Below are 26,289 nucleotides of genomic sequence, written 5' to 3'. Positions count from 1 at the left end.
AAAATTATTCTGCTTAACCCTTTTGAATTCGCCATAAGTCTGTCCAGGTTGTTTCCTTAAATTCCTACTGCGGATTCTCCATCAGTGGGATCCTGCACCCCGCCAGCAATTCACCCACGTCCCCGCGTTTCCTGATGGTGTGGGGTGGCCCACAATGGGAAATCTCATTGGCCAGCTGCGGGAAGGGGGCATCCTGCTGCCGCGAGGACGTCCCACGCTGCAAAACGGGGCTGGCAGGCGCAGAGTCCCGCGCCTAAACTTTTGCTCTCATGCCTCGGGAAACAATTCATATGCACCCAGAATAGCCTTTTTTAACCTCGTCAGAATCCTCAGATTCCTGCTCTGACACGGAAGTATAAACGTCCCGTGCATCTCCGTCATTTACTCTGCGTGGGTAACATCCGCTTTTCCTTTAGCCACTGCACTTGGGTTGCTATTTTCCCAAATGCCCCAAAAAGGTTTCTACTTCCTTCTCTTCAAACTTTGGGAGGGCCTGTGTAAATTGAAGCATATCGCCGCTGGGTTCTGTTCCCGGGTTACGCTCCCCTCTAGCTCCTGGTAGAACTCTCTTTCTTTTGCGTTTTCCTCTCTCTCTAATTCCAACCTCCTTATTTCACTTTCCATTTGAAATGCTCTATCTTTTCTTTTTGCTGCATTTCCATTTCTTTCTCCATTTTCTTCTTTAAATTCCCGCTCATGTTCCAGCTGCAACCGAATTCCCTCCAACTCACTTGCTGCACCAGAAAATGTCTTTGATGCCCACTTTGTGGGCTCTCCATGTTTCTAACAGATTCAATGCATCAGATATCTCTGCCTTCCTAGTTTTAGCTGGCACCTCTTATTTTTAATTCACCTGCCAATTCGATTAGCTTGTCTTCTTGAACCCCTTTTAAATAAACCAAAGACAAGTCGTCCACCTGACGGAAAACCTTATTAGCTTCCAGAGCCATCCTGTTATGTTAGTACAAACCTGGTATCTCTCTTTAATTGATACTATAACCCAAACTCCGTTGTTTACCGTTCCAACGATCAGGGACCCGAGCCCCCAAATTATGTTACGCCCCCCTGGGCTAGTGTGCGGTCAATTCCAGCCCCCCTTGACCCGGAGTCGCAACAATTGAAATTCACAAATAATTCTTAGAAAAACAGCCTAAGTCCTTAGCCACCAAATAACTACAGTCATCAGGTTTGTAAATCTAAACACAATTACGTTTATTAATAACAATCTGATAATTAAATATGCAGCCAATACAACAGGTTAACCATCATCTAATTCCTACTCCCCCAACTTAAACTCACCCCACCTTCTACACACACACAAGACAGACAAACGCAGAGGGGAAAAGAGGGGTGTAGAATAATACGTAAAGTAAAAAAGGTAAGAGTCTATGTTTCTGTTGGTTGTTTCCAGCGTACCTTCCTTCAAGGCTTTCCGTTTGAGATTTATGTTTCCAGTCTGTAATGGTGTTCACTGTAGATTCGTGCAGGTCTCTGCAGTTTCAGAAATACTTTATTGGAGCAGCTTTATTGGAGAAAGCAGGAGGGCGAGAGAGAGAAGGTCCTTTCCTCTGGATGTCCGGGTCTCCAACTGTTTTTCCCCTTGCTCTCTGAAAATCACCCCACCCAGGCTGGGAGAAGCTGCAATCAGATGTAACAGTATTACAATTAAATAAGGGTAATTACAAAGACATGAGGGAGGAGCTGGCCAGAGTTGATTGGAAAAGGAGCCTAGCAGGGAAGACAGTGGAACAGCAATGGCAGGAGTTTTTTGGGGTTATTAGGGAGGCACAACAGAAGTTCATCCCAAGGAGGAGGAAACATGCTAAGGGGAGGACAAGGCATCCATGGCTGACAAGGGATGTCAAGGATAGCATAAAGGCTAAGGAAAAAGCATACAAAGTGGCGAGGTTTAGTGGGAAACCAGAGGATTGGGAAGCCTTTAAAAGCGAGCAGAGGACAACTAAAAAAGCAATGAGGGGGGAGAAGATGAAGTACGAGTGCAAGCTAGTAATATAAAGGAAGATAGGAAGAGATTTTTTTCAATATATAAAAGGTAAGAGAGAGGCAAAAATAGACATTGGACCACTAGAAAATGTGGCTGGAGAAGTAATAATAGGAGACAAAGAAATGGCAGAAGGACTGAATAGTTACTTTGCATCCGTCTTCACGGTGGAAGACACCAGTGGGATGCCAGAGGTGAGTGCAGTGACCATTACGAAGGAGAAGGTTCTGGGGAAACTGAAAGATCTGAAGGTGGATAAGTCACCTGGACCGGATGGACTACACCCCAGGGTCCTAAAAGAGATAGCTGAGGAAATTGTGGAGGCATTAGTGATGATCTTTCAGGAATCACTGGAGGCAGGAAGGGTCCCAGAGGACTGGAAGGTGGCTAATGTAACACCACTGTTTAAGAAGGGAGGGAGGCAGAAGACGGGACAATATAGACCGGTTAGCCTGACTTCGGTCATGGGTAAGATTTTAGAGTCTGTTGTTAAAGATGAGACTGCAGAGTACTTGGAAGTGCATGGTAAAATAGGACTGAGTCAGCACGGCTTTGTCAAAGGGACGTCATGTCTAACAGATCTGTTCGAGTTCTTTGAGGCGGTAACATCAAGTCAGACAAAGGAGAATCAGTGGACGTGATTTATTTAGATTTCCAGAAGGCCTTTGACAAGGTGCCACATAGGAGACTGTTAAATAAGTTAAGAGCCCATGGTGTTCAGGGTAAGATCCTGGCATGGATAGAGGATTGGCTGACTGGCAGAAGCCAGAGAGTGGGGATGAAGGGGTCTTTTTCAGGATGGCAGCCGGTGACTAGTGGTGTGCCTCAGGGGTCTGTGCTGGGACCACAACATTTTACAATATACATTAATGATCTGGAAGCAGGAACTGAAGGCTCTGTTGCTAAGTTTGCAGATGATACAAAGATCTGTAGAGGGACAGGTAGTATTGAGGAAGTAAGGGGGGTGCAGAAGGACTTGGACAGCCTAGGAGAATGGGCAATGAAGTGACAAATGAAATACAATGTGGAAAAGTGTGAGGTTATGCACTTTGGAAGGAGGAATCTAGGTATAGACTATTTTCTAAATGGGGAAATGCTTCGGAAATCAGAAGCACAAAGGGACTTGGGAGTCCTTGTTCATGAATCTCTTAAGGTTAATGTGCAGGTTCAGTCGGCAGTTAAGAAAGCAAATGCAATGTTAACATTCATGCCAAGAGGGCTAGAATACAAGACCAGGGATGTACTTCTGAGGCAGAATAAGGCTCTGGTCAGACCCCATTTGGAGTATTGTGAGCCATTTTGGACCCCATATCTAAGGAAGGATGTGCTGGCCTTGGAAAGGGTCCAGAGGAGGTTCACAAGAATGATCCCTGGAATGATGAACTTGTCGTATGAGGACCATTTGAGGACTCTGGGTCTGTACTCGTTGGAGTTTAGAAGGGTGAGAGGGGATCTTATTGAAACGTTCAAGATACTGCGAGACCTGGATAGAGTTGACGTGAAGAAGATGTTTCCACTTGTAGGAAAAACTAGAAGCAGAGGACACCATCTCAGACTAAAGGGATGATCCTTTAAAACAGAGATGAGGAGGAATGTTTTCAGCCAGAGGGTGGTGAATCTGTGGAACACTTTGCTGCAGAAGGCTGTGGAGGCCAATTCACTGAGTGTCTTTAAGACAGAGATAGATAGGATCGTGATTAATAAGGGGTCAGGGGTTATGGGGAGAAGGCAGAAGAATGGGGATGAGAAAATATCAGCCATGATTGAATGGCGGAGCAGACTCGATGGGCCGAGTGGACTAATTCTGCTCCTATGAATTATGGTTACCGGGCAGAATACAGTCTTTTGGCTAATCTATCGGCCACAAGCCAACCAATCGAATCGCATCCCACCGATCTCTTGGGTGCCGAAAAGTCTGAGTTTGCTGTCCAAAGTTAGCAGTGTACTATGCTGTAACTTTTGAGTTCCTTATTTCCTCTGCTTGACTTAAAGGTATATGTCCATTAAACATCCATGCATCAAAATGATAACAGCAAAAATCAAGAAAGGTGAAATAAGGGAATCGACCGGAAGGCCCCTTACATGGTTATCACATTGTAAACACAAGCTTACTCTGGAACTAGGACCCACCCAGGTGTGTGCAACTGCACTGGTGAAGGGTGCAGTTAATCGCAGCGACGAGTCTTTGTCCCATGGATCCTCTGACTCCTCATTGAACGTCAACTGGGGCTGCGATTCTTCTTCCTCCTTTTCCTACTGGTAGCTGGAATTGAAATACGAGATTATTGGTTACTGATTGGCAGCACCTACACTTATAGGTCGCTCACAATCGATGTCCGCACGTTCGCGAGGTATGCATGCATGGAGCCTCACAGACTGGTCAGGAGAGTCAGATCTCATCTTCAACGCAGGAACGATCGCTGTGCTCACCATCCAGGTTGGCAGCCTACTGCTCATGGGAGGAGAATGTCCCCAGCTCCGGGGTACCCCCTCCAATCTTCAATTCTTCCTGCTGATCATGAGCAAGCTTGTCCTGGATAAAGACAGAAGGATTGACTGTGTACTAGGGATGCATCAGCTGCTCATGTCTGCCGTGTGCTCTGGACTTTCCATTGTGAGGGATTAAGATGCCATTTGTGTATGTCCTTACTGATCTGGGCATCTTAAAGTGGCTGCAGATATTCAGTGCTGATTTCTCTTCTGCTGGGACGTGTGACATTCCTGTGGACTCTAACCGCCGGACTGCCCGATACCGTTATGAGAGTGAGTTTGGAGTGAGGAGAACATTCATTTTCCCTGGCGAGCACATCAAATTATTCATCCATTTCCTAAACTGCAGGGCAGTCCTTGTTGGGAGCCACAGGCACTGGCCTCCCTGGTGACCTCCTCCCAGACCAGCATGGTCGATGAGTGGACCTCCTCCCAGGCCAGCATGGTCAGAGGGGTGGACCTCCTCCCAGGCCAGCATGGTCAGATGAGTGGACCTCCTCCCAGGCCAGCATGGTCAGAGGGGTGGGCCTCCTCCCAGACCAGCATGGTCAGAGGGGTGGGCCTCCTCCCAGACCAGCATGGTCGATGAGTGGACCTCCTCGCAGACCAGCATGGTCGATGAGTGGACCTCCTCCCAGACCAGCATGGTCAGAGGGGTGGACCTCCTCCGCCCATCCCTAGAAAAGAAGCCATTCCTGTACTGCATGTCAGAGAACCACCAAGGAGGCCTCACTGAACCATGGGGCAAGGCTTTGATTCATTTTCGGGTCATTCTTTTCCTTTTTTACCACACACCTGGTCTACAGTGAGTGAACGGGTAGGCGGATGACATTTATATTTGGTGTTGGGACCTTCGACCCCATGAGGTAATGGCAAAGAAGACAAATTACTGCCTACCCTGCCATGAACTTCAACGAGCGCCTCGCTGATACATAATTAATGAGCTACAAATAAGAAGAACAGGCACGAAAATCCACCCAACGGGAATCACACCAACATTGCTATCTGCCGCCACACAGAGTCTCCAGAATGGCAAAATCCACCTTTTGCCTTGTGTTTTTGAGCTTTCTCAATCCTCGAGATCTGGCCATCGACACGTAGCCAGAATTTCTAATTGGTCCCCAATGTTTAGCTGGCTGGAGTTGTTGGATATCGGTGAGAGTGTGCTGTCATCCCAAGAAGGAGAATTAGCAGCAATCCAGGAATCTCAGCTGGAGCTTGCTTTGCTGCTCCCAGTGAGGATGTGTCAGTACGTACATGGCTGCACTCTCTGGACTCTCAGTGGACCTCATTTGTTTCAGGTGAATGAACCACTGGCAGCCAATACCCATCAACTTCCGCTGCAGAGAATCCTCCCCGGCCAGAGGAGGTGTTCTGTAACGCTTCACAAATCACCAAGTACACAATGAATCATGAATCAGAAATAAAATAAGCCAAACAAGATTCAAAATTTGGAGAGTAATTCTGCTTCAGTGTACAATGGCAGAGAGGGTAGTGCATAAGTGTGTGTGTTTGGTTGTTTCTGCATGTGTATATGTGTGTATGCATGTGCATCAATCTGTGTATGTTATGTATGTGTGCATATGTCTATGTACGTGTGTGTATCTGTGTGTGTCTATGTATGTCTGTGTATGTGTGTGCATGTCTGTGTATGTGTGTATGTTTGTCTATGCATGTTTGTGTGTATGTCTATGTGCATGTATGTCTATGTATTTGTGTGTGTATATGTCTATGTATGTGTGTGAATATTTATGAATGTCTATATGCGTATGGGAGTGTATATGTGTCTATGTGTGTGTATTTGTCTATGTATGTGTGTATGTGTATGTCTATGTGTATGCCTATATATTTGTGTGTGTATGTCTATGTATGTGTGAATGTTTATATATGTCTTTGGGTGTGTGTATGTCTAGGTATATGTGTGTATGCGTGTGTATGTCTATGTACGTGTGTGTATGTGTGTGTATGTCTAGGTATATGTGTGTATGCGTGTATATGTCTATGTATGTGTGTGTAAATGTGTGTGTCTATGTATGTGTGTGTATGTCTATGTATGTGTGTGTATGCCTATGTATGTGTAAGTGTGTGTATGTGTGTGTGTCTATGTATGTCTATGTATGTGTGTGTATGCCTATGTCTGTGTGTGTATGTGTGTGTATGTATGTGTATGTGGGTGTATGCCTGTGTATGTGTGTGTATGTGTGTGTATGCGTGTGTATGTGTGTGTATGCTTGTGTATGTGTGTGTATGTGTGTGTATGCCAATGTATGTGTGTGTATGTGTGTGTATGTGTGTATGCCTGTGTATGCGTGTGTATGTGTATGTCTGTGTATGTGTGTGTATGTGTGTGTATGCCTGTGTATGTGTGTGTATGCCTGTGTATGCGTGTGTATGTGTATGTGTGTATGCCTGTGTATGGTGTGTATGTGTGTGTATGCCTGTGTATGTGTGTGTATGCCTGTGTATGTGTGTGTATATGCCTGTGTATGTGTGTGTATGTGTCCAATTATAACTGTGCAAATGGATGGGTTTTGAATGGATTAAAATAAATGTCCCATGTCTTGGAGTCGCACCTAGTCTGGATTGGAGCCCATTAAAAATGGCAGGTTGGTCCCGATGCCAGGATTCCCAACCCCATTCCTGGGATATGTGATTTTCAAGAAAGCCTTTTAAGGGTTCAGGCTGTTTCAGGTCAAAACACTGCAGCCGGCACTCCTGACGTGGCCTGCTCGATCACACGATGACATGTCCCACACCCCTGTAATTGTTATGGAGTGCGCGATGTTCCTGGGCCCACTCCAGCTGACGGGAACGGGTTCACAGTCTCACTGGGCGTGACCAGATTAGCATATTAAAAGGGCTATTTACATATTCAAAATTGGCTTCAAGCCAATGTCTCCCGGCTCCCACTATTCTCCCACCTTCCGGCGCAACGTGAAGCCAGCGCGGTTCACCACTGGTCTCCACCACCGGAGACCAGATGTGGCGACCACACCGGGGAGCTTTGAGGACATTGTGGACGGCGGGTAGCCTTGCAGTACCAGGGGTGGAGTGTAAAAGGGATGGGGCCTGAAAGGGGCAGGACCATGAAGGGGGGGGGGGGTGAAGGGGAGGGATATTTGGCAAACTCACAGCAGGATGTCACTGAACCTCGCGGAGGGGGAGGTGGGAGACACATTGAGAGGGGCCGATGCCAATGAAGATGGTGGTGGGGAGACACTGAAGCCCCAATGCTGGTGATGTTGAGGGGGTGGGTAGCAGCCTTTACCACCCTTTGTAAAGGGCGCCCCAATCTCTGTGAAGCCAGGCTCGGCATGTTTAGTCCCCGTCCCTCTCACTGCCAATGCAAAACTCACCCCCCTCCAAAAGAATTTCAAAGTGTGGGTGGAGCGCAATCTGGATCCCAACCAACCACCCGGCGGGAATCGCACCTTGATTCCCGCCAGACACCACACTGAGAAATCTTTTGCGAGAATTGCGCCCGTTGAGTTCCTTCAAATGACGGTTTGGTTCAGCGGCCGACATGACAGCGTTGCGGAGGCGGAGTGGGCACGCCATTGGCCGCCAGAAACGCTCACCCTGACCTTCCTGTGTTTCAGGTAAACAATCACTTGTCTTTATAAAGAGCCTTTGAGACGGCAGGATGGTGGCGCAGCGGTTAGCACTGCTGCCTCACGGCGCCGAGGTCCCAGGTTCGATCCCGGCTCTGGGTCACTGTCCGTGTGGAGTTTGCACATTCTCCCTGTGCTTGCGTGGGTTTCGCCCCCACAACCCAGACAATGTGCAGGGTAGGTGGATTGGCCACGCTAAATTGCCCCTTAATTGGAAAAAATGAATTGGGCACAGTAAATTTATTTTAAAAAAATAAAGAGCCTTTGACATTAAAATCTAGGGTTAAAATTGAGCTGTAATTTTTATTAGCCGCTATAAAAGGCAAAGTAACGTAACAGAAGAACATAAGAACTGGGAGCAGGAGAAGGCCCTCTGGCCCCTCGAGCCTGCTCCACCATTCAATAAGGTCATGGCTGTACCTTTTGTGGACTCAGCTCCACTTACCCGGCCGCTCATCGTAACCTTTACTGTTCAAAAATCGATCTACCTTAGCCTTAAAAACATGTAACGAGGTAGCCTCAACTGCTTTACCTTTTTTATTGTATCAGCTCAGGAATCATTGATCCACTTCATTGATAATTAATTATTTTGAAGTGTAATGAAATGGTGTTGGGCATGTGCAGCCAAAAAGTGATGATGTCGACAAACAGACATCCAGCCGGCTGAAAGCTTATTACCAACAACTGTTGGGTTTCACAGAATAATTAAATGATCCAGCACCAAAGGGGGTTATGTAGCCCACCTATTCTCTGCCAGCTTTAATTGACACGCCAATCACAGGATAAACTCATGAAAAATTGGCTTTTGAAAATCCAAACAACACATTTAAGTTTCAGAACCTTAAAGTTAAATTGAACACTGAACTGAACACTCATTTTCTGTGAAAAAAGTGAAGGAACGGCAATACGGTTCCACGTTAGGATGGCGAACGATTTGGAGGGGAACTTGCAGGTGGTGGTGTTCCTATGCATCTGCTGCCTTTGTCCTTCTAGGTGGTAGAGGCGCAGCTTTGGAAGGTGCTGTCGAAAGAGCCTTGGTGAGTCGCTGCAGTGCATCTTGTAAATGATAATTGTGTGTTATGTGCTCTGGGATAACACAGGCTGCAACTGGATGCAGCTTTAACCAAAAGATACTCCAGACCTTGAAGTTAGTGCAATCTGATTTATTGAACCAGTAGCACAGTTAGCACAGTTCTCTGTGAGTTCGACTCTCTGCTAACCTAAGTGTGGTTACTCTGTCTGGTTGAACCAGACTAGCTCTTAGCCACGTGTGGAAGTGTGATACTGTCGATGTTCATCAGTGGAAAGAGGCGGAGTGTGAGTGCCTCGTGCTTTTTATAGTGAGATACCACCCCTTAGTGTCCTGCCTGCTCATTGGTCATGTCCTGTTCTCTGTGTTCATTAGCTGCCTATCTGTGCCTGTCTGTATCTCATTATCTGCATGTCTGCATATCATGACATCTCCCCTTTTTAAAAATGTTTTGTTGGCATATGGGAACGTACTTACATGTGAAGAAAGCTGTCTAATATGAGAAAACAGAACATAGCAAACAAATGTTCATAAATCCAGTCTCTGGGGCTTGCGCCTGATCCTTGTCGACCGCCGGAGAGGTGGTGGTGGGGACGACGGTGCTTTGACAGGCAGGATGGAAGCCTGACTGGTGGCCTCATAGTTCAAGGTATCAGGAGGTGGCAAAACAACGGACGGAAATGGAGAAGAAAGCGGTTGCGGGCAGGCAACTTTGCGCAGTGCCCGTCTGTTTCGTCGCACAACAGAATCATCAGCCATACATACAACATACGAGCGGAGCGCAGCCTGTCGAACAACGACAGCTGGAGCAGACCAGCCACCATCCGGTATCTTGATCCTGACAGTGTCTGCCGGGGGTAACGCGGGCAAATCGGTGGCATGAGCGTCATAGCCCTGCTTTTGCTGTTTTCGGAGCTGCTGCACCTTCTGCAGCACCGGGAGGTGATCCAGGTTGGGCAAGTGCATGGCTGGAAGTGTCTTCCGCAGGTCCCTGTTCATCAGGAGTTGAGCCGGCGACATGCCAGTGGACAGTGGGGTCGCCCTGTACGCGAGCAGCGCGAGGTAGATGTCAGAAGCAGAATCCGCGGCCTTGCAGATGAGCTGTTTCACAATGTGCTCCCCTTTCTCAACCTTCCCATTGGACTGTGGATAGTGTGGGCTGGAAGTGACATGTTTGAAATGGTATGACTTGGCAAACATAGACCACTCGTGGCTGTTGAAGCACGGGCCATTGTCACTCAGGACAGTGAGTGGGATACCATGCCTGGAGAACGTCTCCTGACAGGCCTTGATGACGGTCCGAGATATGAGGTCTGAGAGCTTCACGACTTCAGGGTAATTGGAGAAATAGTCAATAATCAACACGTAGTCACGACCATTCGCACGAAAGAGGTCGATACCAACCTTGGACCACGGGGAGGTCTCGATTTCATGCTGCTGGAGCGTCTCCTTGCTCTGCGCTGGCTGGAAGCATTGACAGGTTGCACAGTTGAGGACCATGTTCGAGATGTCCTGGCTAATACCGGGCCAGTAGACAGCCTGCCTGGCTCTGCGTCTGCACTTCTCAACGCCCAGGTGTCCCTCATGGATTTGACGGAGCACCAAGCTCTGGAGACTGAGTGGAATTACAATCCGGTCCAGCTTGAGGAGGATACCATCAATCACCGTCAGGTCGTCCTTTACATTGTAATATTGAGGGCACTGCCCTTTCTGCCAGCCATTGGCGAGGTGGTGCATGACACGCTGCAAGAGGGGGTCTTTGGCTGTCCCCTCGCGAATACGAACCACCTTCTCATCAGATGCCGGGAGGGTGCTAGCACACAGCTGCACCTGTGATTCAATCTGCCGAATGATTTCCAGCAGTTCACTAGGCAAGGCGATGGAGTGGTACAATGCATCAGCGATGATGAGCTCCTTGCCAGGCGTGTACACTAACTCAAAGTTGTACCTTCTGAGTTTGAGGAGGATGCGCTGCAACCGAGGCGTCATGTCGTTCAGGTCCTTGTGGATAATGTGGACCAGAGTCCTATGATCCGTCTCGACAGTGAATGTCGGCAGGCCGTAGACATAGTCGTGAAACTTGAGAATGCAGTGAGAAGATCCAGGCATTCCATCTCTATTTACGCATACCGTGTTTCGGTGGGCGTCATGGCCCTCGATGCGTAGGCTACCGGTGCCCAGGATGAAGCCCAGCGTTGAAGCAGTACCGCACCGATGCCATCCTGGATCGCATCTGTTGAGATCTTTGTCTCCCTGTCTGAGTCGAAAAATGCCAAGACGGGTGCAGTGGTGACCTTGGCTTTCAGCTCCAGCCACTCTGTCTGATGTGCTGCCTTCCACTTCCACTCAAAGGCAGTGGACTTTTTCACCAGGTTTCGTAGGGCTGTGGTGTGTGAAGCCATGTTTGGGATGAACTTGCCCAGAAAATTGACCATGCCCAGGAAGCGCAACACCGCCTTCTTGTCTTCAGGGACCTTCATGGCTTCGATGGCCTTGACCTTGTCTGTGTCCGGGCGCACGCCCTGCTGAGAGATCTGGTCACCTAGAACTTGAGTGTCGACATGCCAAAGCAGAATTTGGACCTGTTCAGCTTCAGGCCATTGGCATGGACACGGCGGAATACCTGCTGGAGACGGGAAACATGCTCTTCAGGGTTCGTGGACCATATGATGATGTCGTCCACATACACACAAACCCCTTCAATGCCCTCCATCATCTGCTCCATAATGCCGAATGAAGATCTCCGATGCCGAGACAATGCCAAACGGCATGCGGTTATTGCAGTATCTGCCAAACGGTGTGTTGAAGGTGCAGAGCCTTCTGCTGGGCTCGTCCAGCTGGATTTGCCAAAATCCATGTGACGCATCTAACTTGGTGAAGAAGCGTGTGTGTGCCATCTCACTGGTGAGTTCCTCCCGCTTCGGGATGGGGTAGTGTTCACGCATTATATTCTTGTTGAGATCCTTGGGATCAATGCAGATGCGCAGGTCTCCCAAAGGCTTTTTAACACATACCATCGAGCTGACCCAGTCAGTCGGTTCGGTTACCTTGGAAATGATGCCCTGTTGCTGAAGATCCTTGAGCTGTGCCTTCAGGCGCTCCCTCAGCGGAGCCAGGACCTGTCATGGTGCGTGGACCATGCCATCAGGTCATAGCAGAATCTTGTATCGATATGGCAGCGTGTCCATCCCGTCGAACACATCCAGATACTGAGTGAGGATGTCGTCATTGCCGGCCTGAAGATCCACATTGGAGGATGTTGTTGTGTAAACCCGCTGCACGAGGTTCAGCTGCTTGCAGGCCTGCGCGCCAAGTAGGGATGCCCTGTCTGACTTGACAATTTCAAAACATAACTGAGCATGGGTGCTCCGGTTGGAGACAAGTACATGGCAGGATCCCAGTGCCGTGATGTCATTTCCGTTGTAGTTCAGCACGTGGCTAAGAGCTAGTCTGGTTCAGTCAGACAGAGTAACCACACTTAGGTGAGCAGAGAGTCAAACTCATAGAGAACTGTGCTAACTGTTCAATAAATCAGATTGAACTAACTTCAAGGTCTGGAGTATCTTTTGGTTAAGGCTGCATCCAGATGCAGCCTGTGTTATCCCAGAGTACGTAACACGACATGCTACCAGGAGACTGCTTAATCTAGGTGGTTTACCTCAGTCTGTTCCGTGCCGACCAGCGAATGTATCCCAGCACCATGGAGAAGATTCAGGCTCCTCACCAGCTCAGGACCTCCGGCAATCTCAGTGCCAACTGGCGGACATTCAAGCAAAAGTTTCCGCTGGACATCGAAGGTTCAGACCTCGTGGGTGCGTCTGATGCAAGGAAGATCACGCTTCTCCTCTCAACAGCGGGTGATCAATCCATCAAACTCTTCAACTCTTTTCACTTCACCGAAGGCCAGGACAAGACAAAGTTTCAGACCATCCTGGACAAGTTTGTCAGTCACTGTGAAGTGGACATCAATGAAACCTTCAGGCGCTACATATTCAAACAGCGTCTACAAGGTAAAGATGAATCTTTCAACTCCTTCTTAACTAACCTCCGCCTGCTAGCGCTGTCCAGCAATTTTGGTGATATTGCTGACTCCATGATCAGAGACCAAATCGTTTTTGGAGTTCACTCTGATCGTCTGAGAGAGCAGCTACTGAAAATCAGCTGCTCTCAATGACCCTGCCAATCGCGATTGAAACATGCACAGTGCATGGGCACGCCAAAAATCGCTATGCCCAGTACAAATCGGCTGAAAATGAGAAACTTGCCTCCCGCGAGGCAGAGAGTGTGCAGGCCATCTCCCGGATGCAGCGCCTCAGCATTGATGAAAGCGGCCATTTTGCGCGCTTTACCTGGGGCCCCACGCATGCGCGATGCGAACGGGATAACGAAGCGGCCGACACCCACACTGCGCAGTGTGGGTGTCGGCCGCTTCGTTATCCCGTTCGCATCGCGCATGCGTGGGGCCCCAGGTAAAAGATACTCCAGACCTTGAAGTTAGTTCAATCTGATTTATTGAACAGTTAGCACAGTTCTCTATGAGTTCGACTCTCTGCTAACCTAAGTGTGGTTACTCTGTCTGACTGAACCAGACTAGCTCTTAGCCACGTGCTGGAGGTGTGACACTGTACATACACCCTGACTCACTCTGTAGATGTTCATCAGTGGAAAGAGGCGGAGTGTGAGTGCCTCGTGCCTTTTATAGTGAGATACCACCCCTTAGTGTTCTGCCTGCTCATTGGTCATGTCCTGTTCTCTGTGTTCATTAGCTGCCTGTCTGTGCCTGTCTGTATCTCATTATCTGCATGTCTGCATATCATGACAGTAATCATCGGAAACCAGCAGGAAAATATATCTGTGGTAACCTCAAAGGCAATGAATTATTCAGATTGAAAACCATCATCACATCTGAACATGGGGTCATCAAAAGGCAATGGCCTAAAACGCAACAACAAGCTGATTAAAGAGCAGCAGCTGCTCTTTCTAACCGCCCCCGTACACATGAAAGATAAACATGAAAAACACTGCCTAGTCATTATTACCTCAGGCAAATTGTCATTTCCATTTTGTGCCGGTTCCTGGCTATTTAACAAAGCTGCCGTGCATCAGATTGCAATATCGGATATGGTGCGCAAATCAATCTGGGGGCATTTTGTGCTGATTAATCTGAGGTTTGTCAATGATGGGGAACATGTGGCGACTTTGGTACCCAACGTCAGACACCCCGAGGCCAGGTGTAACAGGTGGTGAACACCGAGAGGCAGCTCGAGAAATTCTATGGCACCACACTGGTATTTTAGGGGTTAAGTGGAGGGCGTACATCTCCAAACCGGCAGCCAGGAAGTCCAGGAAAAGAAATGGAGAACGGGAAGATTAACAAAAGCTACAAGTACAAAACAGAAATCTGAACAACAATCTTTGATAAGGAATTAAATGCTCATTTCAAAAGCCGAATGCTCGGAGGCAAATGACTTACTTTTTGTTTCACCCTTAGGATCTGAGAGTTACTGGCAGGGCTGGCATTCATTGTCTATCCTCTGGATTTGGATTTGGAGTTTGGATTGGATTTGTTTATTGTCACGTGTACCGAGGTACAGTGGAAAGTATTTTTCTGCGAGCAGCTCAACAGATCATTAAGTACATGGCAAGAAAAGGAAATAAAAGAAAATCCATAATAGGGCAACACAAGGTACACAATGTAACTATATAACACCGGCATCAGGTGAAGCATACAGGGTGTAGTGTTAATGAGGTCAGTCCATAAGAGGGTCATTTAGGAGTCTGGTGACAGTGGGGAAGAAGCTGTTTTTGAGTCTGTTCGTGCGTGTTCTCAGACTTCTGTATCTCCTGCCCGATGGAAGAAGTTGGAAGAGTGAGTAAGCCGGATGGGAGGGATCTTTGGTTATGCTGCCCGCTTTCCCCAGGCAGCGGGAGGTGTAGACAGAGTCGATGGATGGGAGGCAGGTTCGCGTGATGGACTGGGTGGTGTTCAGATTGCCCCTCTGAAGGTGATTGACCTTCTTGAATCAGTCCATGTGACAACAGTGCTTGGAGATGAGGCCCCCATGAGCTTCTCGCCATCATTGGCCATCTCGCCATCTTATTCGCCCGACTCGCGCCTCAGTGTCTTGCCGCTAACGAGGGAGAGCTGCTTTTAAACACTCCCTTACCACTCACTCCCAGTCAACACACAATCATGGCAGAGCGCAGACCTGCTCCTCGCTTTGCAGTTGTCGTCTTCACAAGGCTTCTAGACTCTGTGGATGAGAGGGGGAGCCACCCTATTCCCCCGAGGGGGTCGGGGAGCCAGCAGCAGGGTCAGCAATCATTTCTTCAATATCTTCAGCAGGTTGCTCATCTGGATCATGTCGTGCACCAGGTCCCACAGCGTCTCCTTGCTTCTAACTGGATTGCCTTCCAGACTCACACCTCCCCCTGAGCCCGGTGTTCCAGGACCCAGGTATCTTCGAATACATTGTCCTTCTTTCTGGCTACAGAAAAGGAAGGAAACAGCAACAGCAGCCTCCAGGCATCTGCAGCCACCAGCAGGAGCAAGCAGCAAACACAACCTGTAGCTGTGAAGTGCTCTCGCAACTAACAAGGCAAATTCCTCATTAGCAATAGCCTTCAGCTGTGAAGCTAGAGGCTGCTCACAGTCAAAGGGAGTTAAAGTGACCTTCAGCGTGGAACCAAGAGCAAGGCTCTGTCCTGGAAGTGTTTGGTAGGACAGACAGGCAGCAGCTGTCGTTGCCACTTTGATGGGGAGCCACAATATTTAAAGGTGACTTGAAAGCCTCACAGATGAGAAGCCCCTCCCCGCCCCTCCCAGCTCAGAGGGCAACACCTGAGCTGGAACGCCCCGATCAAGCCCAACCCCCCTGAGGTGTACCCTACCTCTCTGAGCACTGGGCCAGTAGCTCCGGTGCCATTGAGCTGCATGCCAGAAAATGGAAATGGCTACTCACCTCCTCAGTTCTCCTGAGCAGCCATTGCCCCAGCTTCCCTTTTTTAAAAAGAAGCACTAAACGACCCCACGTGTTTTCTCGCGGGGAGCTGGTAAATTCCCCGGGGGGGGGGGGGGGGGCATTACATTCGACTTCAATCTCGCTAATAAGATGGAAATCATGATTTTTTTTAAAAACATGACGACTGCAGTCAAACACACTCTAACCTCAGGTGTGTAATCCTTAACTTGCCAAATGTTTATAATGCAGTATATCTAAAACCCTGCCTTCGTCACGCTAAGTAAACAAGTTAACTAAACAAACATCTTTACGTATTTCAGCCAGGATTTTCTCCAGAGCTTCTTTCTGTGTCCATTGCACATACGAGTCAATCATACTGATGTGGGAACAAAGAGATTCCAGCATCCGCAGTAATTTGCTTTTATCGTATTAATGTGGGACTGGGCAAAATGAAGATGATAGGATTTCTTCCCAAAAGAAGGCTCGTCAACCAATTGTATTTCTTCCCACAATCCGACAACTTTCATGGTCCCAGTTTTTTGTTTTAAAAACAAATTCAAATTCTCAAATGGCCCAAGGTAAAATTTGAACTCCTATTTTACTGAATTATCAATCAGGGGCCCAAGTTTACCAATTCATTAGCAATCACGATGCAGCCACTCCCAATGCTTCATATAATCGAAGTTCCTGCAGTTCCCAATTCAGACCATAGTGTTATTGAACGTTGACTGTTTCTAATCTAAGATTTCCTTTGATGTCAGACTTATAAACAGTGACGGTACATTTCAAAGGTACCATAAACAGTGGGAAAACCTTTGAGAGAGAGCAGTGACAAATATTCCAGTGCATTAAAACTCTGTTGATTCATATAAAAGCTTATTAATCAACCCCGCCAGTTCAACTTATTTATATTTGCATTTGCAAACCCCAAATACTTCCTTATTAATCATTCATCGCTAACTGAAATGAACAACTTTCATCTTTTGCAGGAGATCATGTTTAACCCTTGAAAGTTCAGCACATTGGTTGGAATTTGAATAAATTACATGAATTTATTATATTCCACATCCATAATACTCACCGAGCTCCATTAAAGGGAGGGAGGTGTATGGCAGTATTTTGCAAACTTTTTTTTCCGGGGCACACTTTTACCAACTGGCTAGCCTTTGGGACCCATGCCGGCCGAACATTACGACCAATACAGGTTGACCTTCACAGGCCAGCTGATCTTCACGTCCCACAAGGACCGACGTCCGAGCCCACCATTGTTTCTTACTTTTAATGCAACAGGTGAACCTGCTTGATCCTCACAATCTCACTTGTTTCGTCATTCATTGTTACATTTCTGCTAAGGACTTCAGCTGACGGATTTAAGTTCTTGCTGCATCATAGGATCCTAGATTTTACAGTGCTGGAGGAGGCCATTCGGTCCATCGAGTCTGCACTGGCTTTTGGAAAAAGCACCCCACTTAAGCCCACACCGCCACCCTATCCCTGTAACCCCACCTAATCTTTTTTTTTGGGTACTAAGGGCGATGGTTTAGCACACTGGGCTAAATCGCTGGCTTTTAAAGCAGACCAAGGCAGGCTAGCAGCACGGTTTGATTCCCGTACCAGCCTCCCCAAACAGGCGCCGGAATGTGGCGACTAGGGGCTTTTCACAGTAACTTCATTTGAAGCCTACTTGTGACAATAAGCGATTTTCATTTCCTTTCATTTATGATGACAAATCCACCTAACCTGCACGTCTTCGGACTGTGGGAGGAAACCGGAGCACCCAGAGGAAACTCACGCAGACACGGGGAGAACGTGCAGACTCTGCACAGACAGTGACCCAGCAGGGAATCAAGCCTGGGACCCTGGAGCTGTGAAGCAAGAGTACTAACCACTGTGCTACCGTGCCGATCTTTGAAAAAGATCAACAGGTATGTCCTCGAACTCATCATGCCTTTGAGGTTTTGAGGGTTTTAAACTTTCATTTACCAGTAACTCCCAGCATAGAACATGCATGGGCTTTGCATCCTGATTTTAATTGGCACAATTAAGAAAGCCACACCTCAATAAATTATTTTTAGACTGCTTTGTACCGGACTTCAATTTTTTCTTTATTTGGTGTTCACCAGAATCCCTCGAGCTCTGCATGCAGCTCACACCACCGCTGCTTTTTCCTTCCCTGGACTCTCCTGAGAATCTCTCTCCTGCAGATTCAGTTGTCAGATCCTGGCCTGTTTGTGACTCTGGCCCTCTCTTCCTTATTACAAAATGAGCCACCTCCAGCCCTTCACACAGTCCTGTTGATTGCTTGCTGGCCGCTACAAATGGAGGAATCACTTCTTCATGACGTACAGGATGCGGGGCGTCAGTGTACGTGCCGTGCTCATGAATTGCTCTCTGCCACCGCGTCTAGCGGGAAGACTTCACCGTTTGCATTTTTAAAAAAACGTATTTTACCGTATCAAAGCAGGTTCCAGCAAATAAACTCCCCTTGAAACATGCTTCCCAACAGTCAACTATACAGTCTGGACAGATTTTTCCCCTTTATCACACTCCCCCCCCCTCCCCCCCCCCCCCCATCCCCCACCACCCCCTGCGACGAACAGCTCCTCAAACACGGTCACAAACATCCCCCACCGTTTCTCAAACCCCCCTCTTAACTCATACTTTATCTTCTCTAACCGCAGGAAGTGGTACAGGTCACCCAACCAAGCCGCTACCCCCGGTGGCGATGCCAACCGCCACTCCAGCAAAGTTTGCCGCCGTGCAATCAGAGAGGCGAAGGCCACGACATCGGCCTTCCTCCTCTCCATGAGCTCCGGCTTCTCTGAAACCCCAAATATCGCACCAAAGGGTCCGGGTCCACCTCCTCCTCCACTACCCTGGCTAAGACCGCGAACACTCCCGCCCAGAATCTTCCCAATTTTTCACAACCCCAAAATATGTGCGCATGATTCGCTGGCCCCCACCCACACCTCTCACCCTCATCTGCTACTCCCTGAAAGAACCCACTCATTCTCGTCCGAGTCATATGCACCCTGTGCACCACCTTAAACTGCATCATGCACAGGAGGCTCCCCAATTGATCTCCCCTCCCAACTCCGCTTCCCATTTTTCCTTGATCTTCACCACCCGCTCGCCTCCCTGCTCCCCAGCCACTTTTATATATATCCAATTCTTCCCTCCCCTTCCACATCAGGAAGCAGCAGTCGCTACAGCAGATGCATCCCGGCAACCTAGGGAACCCCCTCCAGACCTTTCGTGCAAAGTCCCTAACCTGCAGATACCTGAACTCACTACCCCTCGACAGCTCTACCCTCTCCTTTAGCTCCTCCAGACTGGCGAACCCTTCCTCCAAATACAGATCCCTCACCTTGACCAGCCCCACTTCCCTCCACCTCCTGTATACACTATCCATCCCCCCCGGCTCAAACCCATGATTCTCGCACAGCGGCGTTAGCACCGACATCCCTTCCACCCTAAAATGCCTCCTCAGCTGATTCCATATCTTCACCGTGGACTGCACCACTGGGCTCCCTGAATACCTACTCGGAGCCATTGGCAACGCTGTCGACCATCGTTTGTATTTAAAGGCCAGTTGCGGCAAACATTCTTAAAAGCTGATTGTGGCCGTTGGATGCTTCTCCCGCGATCGGAAATGCCGTGACCCACCCAATACCCACCCTCGGGTCACGACCCCGAGTTTGAAAAATGGTCTACTGTAACCACGAGTCTGGGTTTGTGTTGTTTCGAATAATTTGGATCTTCAATGTGTTCTTTGGGAGTAGAAAAGGAGAATAGGAAATAAAGATTTGCATTTATAAAATACTCTTCACAACCCATGGCTGTCCCAAAGATTTTTTAACAGCCAATTAAGGAGTTCTGACTTGTCGGGGGCAATTCAGGGGACAAAAGTTAAAGCCCGCTTTTCGGCAAGTTTGGCAACGGCAACGCCGAGAATCACCCCACTAGTCAACGGCACTTTGCCATTTTTGTTGGCTTTGGGGAGATTCTGCCCCCCAAGGCCACACTGAGGCACCCGTGAGCTGAACTCACCAGCAGGTCCGGCTCATGGCAGATCTGGACACCATTTTGGAAGGCTGTCCCGATCTCTGGACCGCGCGCCCCCCCCCCTTTCAGCATCTCCCCCCCCCCCCACCCCGCCCTCCTTTCAGCACCCCACCCCAGCTTTCAGCACCCCGTCCTTCAGCCCTCAATCTATTCTGAGGCCCTCAAACCTTCCTCAACTCCTCTGATGGCTAGGCTGCACCCCCCCCCCCCCCCCCCGCCCCCCCCCCCCCCCCCCCCCCCCGACCCTGGGCCCAATTGCTGACACCCAGGAACTTTGGTATTGCCAGCCTCAGCAGTGGCGGTGACATTCTGGCAGTGATACCAGGGCACCTTGGCAGTAATAGGATGGTAGTGTCAGGATGGCACAGGAGTGCCAAGGTGCCACCCTGCCCTGTCCCCGACTACCCGGGGATCTCTAATGGTGTACGAGACCCCCCAAGGTGCCGTCATGTTTGTGGAAACCAATGGCAAATGGCGCCCTGTCGCGGTCTCCCGTGTGCAGCTGTTGAGACCTGGGCGCTGGGTGCATTCGGCGTCCGGCTTAACCGCTCATTTAAATATCCAGGACTAGATCATGGCCAGTGAGGGCAATATCCAGAGCGAGTCAGGTGTCTCGCGATCGGCCCAGCATAGAGCCTGATATGGGGTTCTCATGCGATTCACAGGCGGCACGGTAGCACAGTAGTTAGCACTGTTGCTTCACAGCTCCAGGGTCCCAGGTTCGATTCCCGGCTTGGGTCACTGTCTGTGTGGAGTCTGCACGTTCTCCCCGTGTGTGCGTGGGTTTCCTCCGGGTGCTCCGGTTTCTCCCACAGTCCAAAGATGTGCAGATCAGGTGGATTGGTCACGCTAAATTGTCCCTTAGTGTCCAAAAAGGTTAGGTGGGGTTGCTGGGTTACGGGATAGGCTGGAGGTGTGATCTTAAGTAGGGTGCTCTTTCCCAGGGCCGGGCAGACTCGATTGGCAGAATGGCCTCCTTCTGCACTGTAAATTCTATGATTCTATGATTCGATAATTCTATAACCTGTTGCGTCCATATCCACACTGGACGCAACAGGGTGGCTGAATCGAGCCCAGCCTCACTGTTGTAGTATAAGGAATGTGGCATAGCAAACACCCACAAATAAAAGCAACTAGCTAATCTTGCGATGTTGATTGAGGGATAAAGACCACTGCTCTTCGAAAAGTGCCATGTGATGTTTTAAATCCTGACAGAGCAAGCAAGGCTTTAACGTCTCCCACTGGATTTACAGCCAAGTCAGAAACTGAAGCCCAAATTGATTCTCCTCGCTTGATAAGACCAAAGCTGCACAGACCCACACCTTGTTGACCTGAATAAAACTGTGCACAAGACCCCGGAGGAGGTAGGAGACTGTTGTGTTTCTGATCCCAAAGTCCCTCCGTGAATGCTGCAGGGAGTTCCAGATATAGCGCTGTGCAGCATGAGAGCAATGCCTCTGCCGTTATTCTGTTTCAAATGTCATGTAATGTAAATTATTTTGGCACAGCTAAGAGTAATTTACTTGCATTCCAAAAAACATCTCTCTCTTTCTCCAGTGTGAAGTGCTCTTCTTGCCTCTCCAACTCATGGTCACTCCACAACATTTACAAGGTGTGAATAATGATGCAAACTTTCGTTAAAATTCATCACAATCCCCTCACATTCCTCACTATCAGTTTCAATCCTGGGTGTCTCCACTTTTTACTGTGTCACGGTCGAGACGTGACAGAAAATGTATTCATCAGCTTTCTATTCAGTTACAGCTGCTGCTTTCTAGACATCTCGGGCTGTCTCTATATTCAACAGCTGGCCTACGTTATAAAGTTATATTTCTCTGTGTTTTTCAAAGTTGCTGAGCTGACAAAGGTGGCCGGCTGGTCACCTGATGCCTTGCAGAGGTTTCAACGTAACAAATAGCCATGTGGACAGGGTCAGCCAGCTTTGAACAAAGGCGGGGCAGCACGGTGGCGCAGTGGGTTAGCACTGCTGCCTCACGGCGCCGAGGTCCCAGGTTCGATCCGGGCACTGGGTCACTGTCCGCGTGGAGTTTGCACATTCTCCCCATGTTTGCGTCGGTTTCGTCCCCACAACCCAAAGATGTGCAGGGTAGATGGATTGGCCACGCTAAATTGCCCCTTAACTGGAAAAAATGAATTGGGTACTCTAAATTTATTTTTAAAAATCTTTGAACAAAGGCAAATATTCGTGTTTTGTTCTGCTCTTGACGTAGCATAAGCTGCTTCCTTGATGTACACTCTGACAAAGGAAGGTTCAGACTTGGAGATAGCTTCAACACATTTATTAAACTATCATCAATTCTCCTACTTGGATTCAACTCTCCTGTTAATCCTGCTATCGCTACTCAGACTAACTAACCAGTCTGCTACAATCCATGTGGTGGGTGTGATGTGTTTCAATCAACCCTGTCTGTACTCACTAAGTGTCTCCACTGGAAAGAGGAAGATCATATGTGCAGTGTCCTTATATATGGGTTGGTGTAATGCCCCCCTGTGGTAGTGTCACGTCTGGGTGTGTCGTGACTGCCCATTGGTCGTGTCCTATCTTACTGACCTATTGTTTGAATGTCTGTGCGTCATGATGTCTCTGGTGCTCCCTCTGGTGTCTAGCTAGGTGTAGTGTGTTCACATTAACCCCTTGTGTATTTACAGTGATGCATATCACCACATCCCCCCTTTTATCGTGTTACATATTTTCTGTACAGTGTTGAAGAAAATTGAACAAACTAGGTAGATAAGTGACGCTATAGAACATAGAACAATACAGCGCAGTACAGGCCCTTCGGCCCACGATGTTGCACCAAAACAAAAGCCATCTAACCTACACTATACCATTATCATCCATATGTGTATCCAATAAACTTTTAAATGCCCTCAATGTTGGCGAGTTCACTACTGTAGCAGGTAGGGCATTCCACGGCCTCACTACTCTTTGCGTAAAGAACCTACCCCTGACCTCTGTCCTATATCTATCACCCCTCAGTTTAAGGCTATGTCCCCTCGTGCTAGCCATTTCCATCCGCGGGAGAAGGCTCTCACTGTCCACCCTATCTAACCCTCTGATCATTTTGTATGCCTCTATTAAGTCTCCTCTTAACCTTCTTCTCTCTAACGAAAACAACCTCAAGTCCATCAGCCTTTCCTCATAAGATTTTCCCCCCATACCAGGCAACATCCTGGTAAATCTCCTCTGCACCCGTTCCAAAGCCTCCACGTCCTTCCTATAATGCGGTGACCAGAACTGTACGCAATACTCCAAATGCGGCCGTACCAGAGTTCTGTACAGCTGCAACATGACCTCCTGACTCCGGAACTCAATCCCTCTACCAATAAAGGCCAACACTCCATAGGCCTTCTTCACCACCCTATCAACCTGGGTGGCAACTTTCAGGGATCTATGTACATGGACACCTAGATCCCTCTGCTCATCCACACTTTCAAGAACTTTTCCATTAGCCAAATATTCCACATTCCTGTTTTTCCTTCCAAAGTGAATCACCTCACACTTCTCTACATTAAACTCCATTTGCCACCTCTCAGCCCAGCACTGCAGCTTATCTATATCCCTCTGTAACCTGCTACTTCCTTCCACACTATCGACAACACCACCGACTTTAGTATCGTCTGCAAATTTACTCACCCACCCTTCTGCGCCTTCCTCTAGGTCATTGATAAAAATGACAAACAGCAACGGCCCCAGAACAGATCCTTGTGGTACTCCACTTGTGACAGAACTCCATTCTGAACATTTCCCATCAACCACCACCCCTGTCTTCTTTCAGCTAGCCAATTTCTGATCCACATCTCTAAATCACCCTCAATCCCCAGCCTCCGTATTTTCTGCAATAGCCTGCCGTGGGGAACCTTATCAAACGCTTTGCTGAAATCCATATACACCACATCAACTGCTCTACCCTCGTCTACCTGTTCAGTCACCTTCTCAAAGAACTCGATAAGGTTTGTGAGGCATGACCTACCCTTCACAAAGCCATGCTGACTATCCCTGATCATATTATTCCTATCTAGATGATTATAAATCTTGTCTCTTATAATCCCCTCCAAGACTTTACCCACTACAGACGTGAGGCTCACCGGTCTATAGTTGCCGGGGTTGTCTCTGCTCCCCTTTTTGAACAAAGGGACCACATTTGCTATCCTCCAGTCCTCTGGCACTATTCCTGTATCCAATGATGCCATAAAAATCAAAGCCAATGGTCCAGCAATCTCTTCCCTGGCCTCCCTGAGAATCCTAGGATAAATCCCACCAGGTCCCGGGGACTTATCTATTTTCAGCCTGTCCAGAATTGCCAACACCTCTTCCCTACGTACCTCAATGCCATCTAATCTATTTACCTGGAGCTCAGCATTCTCCTCCACAACATTATCTTTTTCCTGAGTGAATACTGACGAAAAATATTCATTTAGTATCTCGCCTATCTCTTCAGACTCTACACACAACTTCCCATCCCTGTCCTTGACTGGTCCTACTCTGTCCCTAGTCATTCGCTTATTCCTGACATACCTATAGAAAGCTTTTGGGTTTTCCTTGATCCTTCCTGCCAAATACTTCTCATGTCCCCTCCTTGCTCGTCTTAGCTCTCTCTTTAGATCCTTCCTCGCTACCTTGTAACTATCCATCGCCCCAACTGAAACTTCACACCTCATCTTCACATAGGCCTCCTTCTTCCTCTTAACAAGAGATTCCACTTCTTTGGTAAACCACGGTTCCCTCGCTCGGCACCTTCCTCCCCGCCTGACCGGTACATACTTATCAAGAACACGCAGTAGCTGATCCTTGAACAAGCTCCACTTATCCAGTGTGTCCAACACTTGCAGCCTACTTCTCCACCTTATCCCCCCCCAAGTCACGTCTAATGGCATCATAATTTCCCTTCCCCCAGCTATAACTCTTGCCCTGCGGTGTATACTTATCCCTTTCCATCCTTAACGTAAACGTCACCGAATTGTGGTCACTGTCCCCAAAGTGCTCACCTACCTCCAAATCCAACACCTGGCCTGGTTCATTACCCAAAACCAAATCCAATGTGGCCTCGCCTCTTGTTGGCCTGTCAACAAACTGTGTCAGGAAACCCTCCTGCACACACTGTACAAAAAACGACCCATCTAATGTACTCGAACTATATATTTTCCAGTCAATATTTGGAAAGTTAAAGTCTCCCATAATAACTACCCTATTACTTTCGCTCTTATCCAGGATCATCCTCGCCATCCTTTCCTCTACATCCCTAGAACTATTTGGGGGCCTATAGAAAACTCCCAACAGGGTGACCTCTCCTTTCCTGTTTCTAACCTCAGCCCATACTACCTCGGAAGATGAGTCCCCATCTAGCATCCTCTCCGCCACCGTAATACTGCTCTTGACTAGCAGCGCCACACCTCCCCCTCTTTTGCCTCCTTCTCTGAGCTTACTAAAACACCTAAACCCCGGAACCTGCAACATCAATTCCTGTCCCTGCTCTATCCATGTCTCCGAAATGGCCACAACATCGAAGTCCCAGGTACCAACCCATGCTGCCAGTTCCCCTACCTTATTTCGTATACTCCTGGCATTGAAGTAGACACACTTCAAACCACCTACCTGAACACTGGCCCCCTCCTGCGACGTCAAATCTGAGCTCCTGACCTCTATACTCTCATTCTCCCTTACCCTAAAACTACAATCCAGGTTCCCATGCCCCTGCTGCATTAGTTTAAACCCCCCCAAAGAGCACTAACAAATCTCCCCCCCAGGATATTTGTGCCCCGCTGGTTCAGATGTAGACCATCCTGTCTGTAGAGGTCCCACCTTCCCCAGAAAGAGCCCCAGTTATCCAGAAATCTGAATCCCTCCCGCCTGCACCATCCCTGTAGCCACGTGTTTAATTGCTCTCTCTCCCTATTCCTCATCTCACTATCACGTGGCACGGGCAACAACCCAGAGATAACAACTCTGTTTGTTCTAGTTCTGAGCTTCCATCCTAGCTCCCTGAAAGCCTGCCTGACATCCTTATCCCCTTTCCTACCTATGTCGTTAGTGCCAATGTGGACCACGACTTGGGGCTGCTCCCCCTCCCCCTTAAGGACCCGGAAAACACGATCCGAGACATCACG

General features: G+C 48.4%; 1 long non-coding RNA gene across 1 annotated transcript in view; it reads right to left on the bottom strand.

Moving 5' to 3' along the window:
- Nucleotides 1–1,521: 1,521 nt before the first annotated feature.
- LOC140397943 (uncharacterized) overlaps nt 1,522–26,289 on the bottom strand; it is a 36,993-nt gene continuing 12,225 nt past the window's right edge. Inside the window, exons 3-4 of the long non-coding RNA XR_011937345.1 lie at nt 4,133–4,265; nt 1,522–1,638 (exon numbers count right to left, since the gene is read on the bottom strand). This is a non-coding gene — a long non-coding RNA (uncharacterized lncRNA). The remainder of the gene's footprint in view (nt 1,639–4,132; nt 4,266–26,289) is intronic.

This window comes from Scyliorhinus torazame, chromosome 21 (genome assembly GCF_047496885.1).
Source record: "Scyliorhinus torazame isolate Kashiwa2021f chromosome 21, sScyTor2.1, whole genome shotgun sequence".
NCBI classification, from domain to species: domain Eukaryota; kingdom Metazoa; phylum Chordata; class Chondrichthyes; order Carcharhiniformes; family Scyliorhinidae; genus Scyliorhinus; species Scyliorhinus torazame.
Note: the sequence above shows the minus strand (reverse complement) of the source record. Positions and strands in the feature narration are given on the sequence as shown.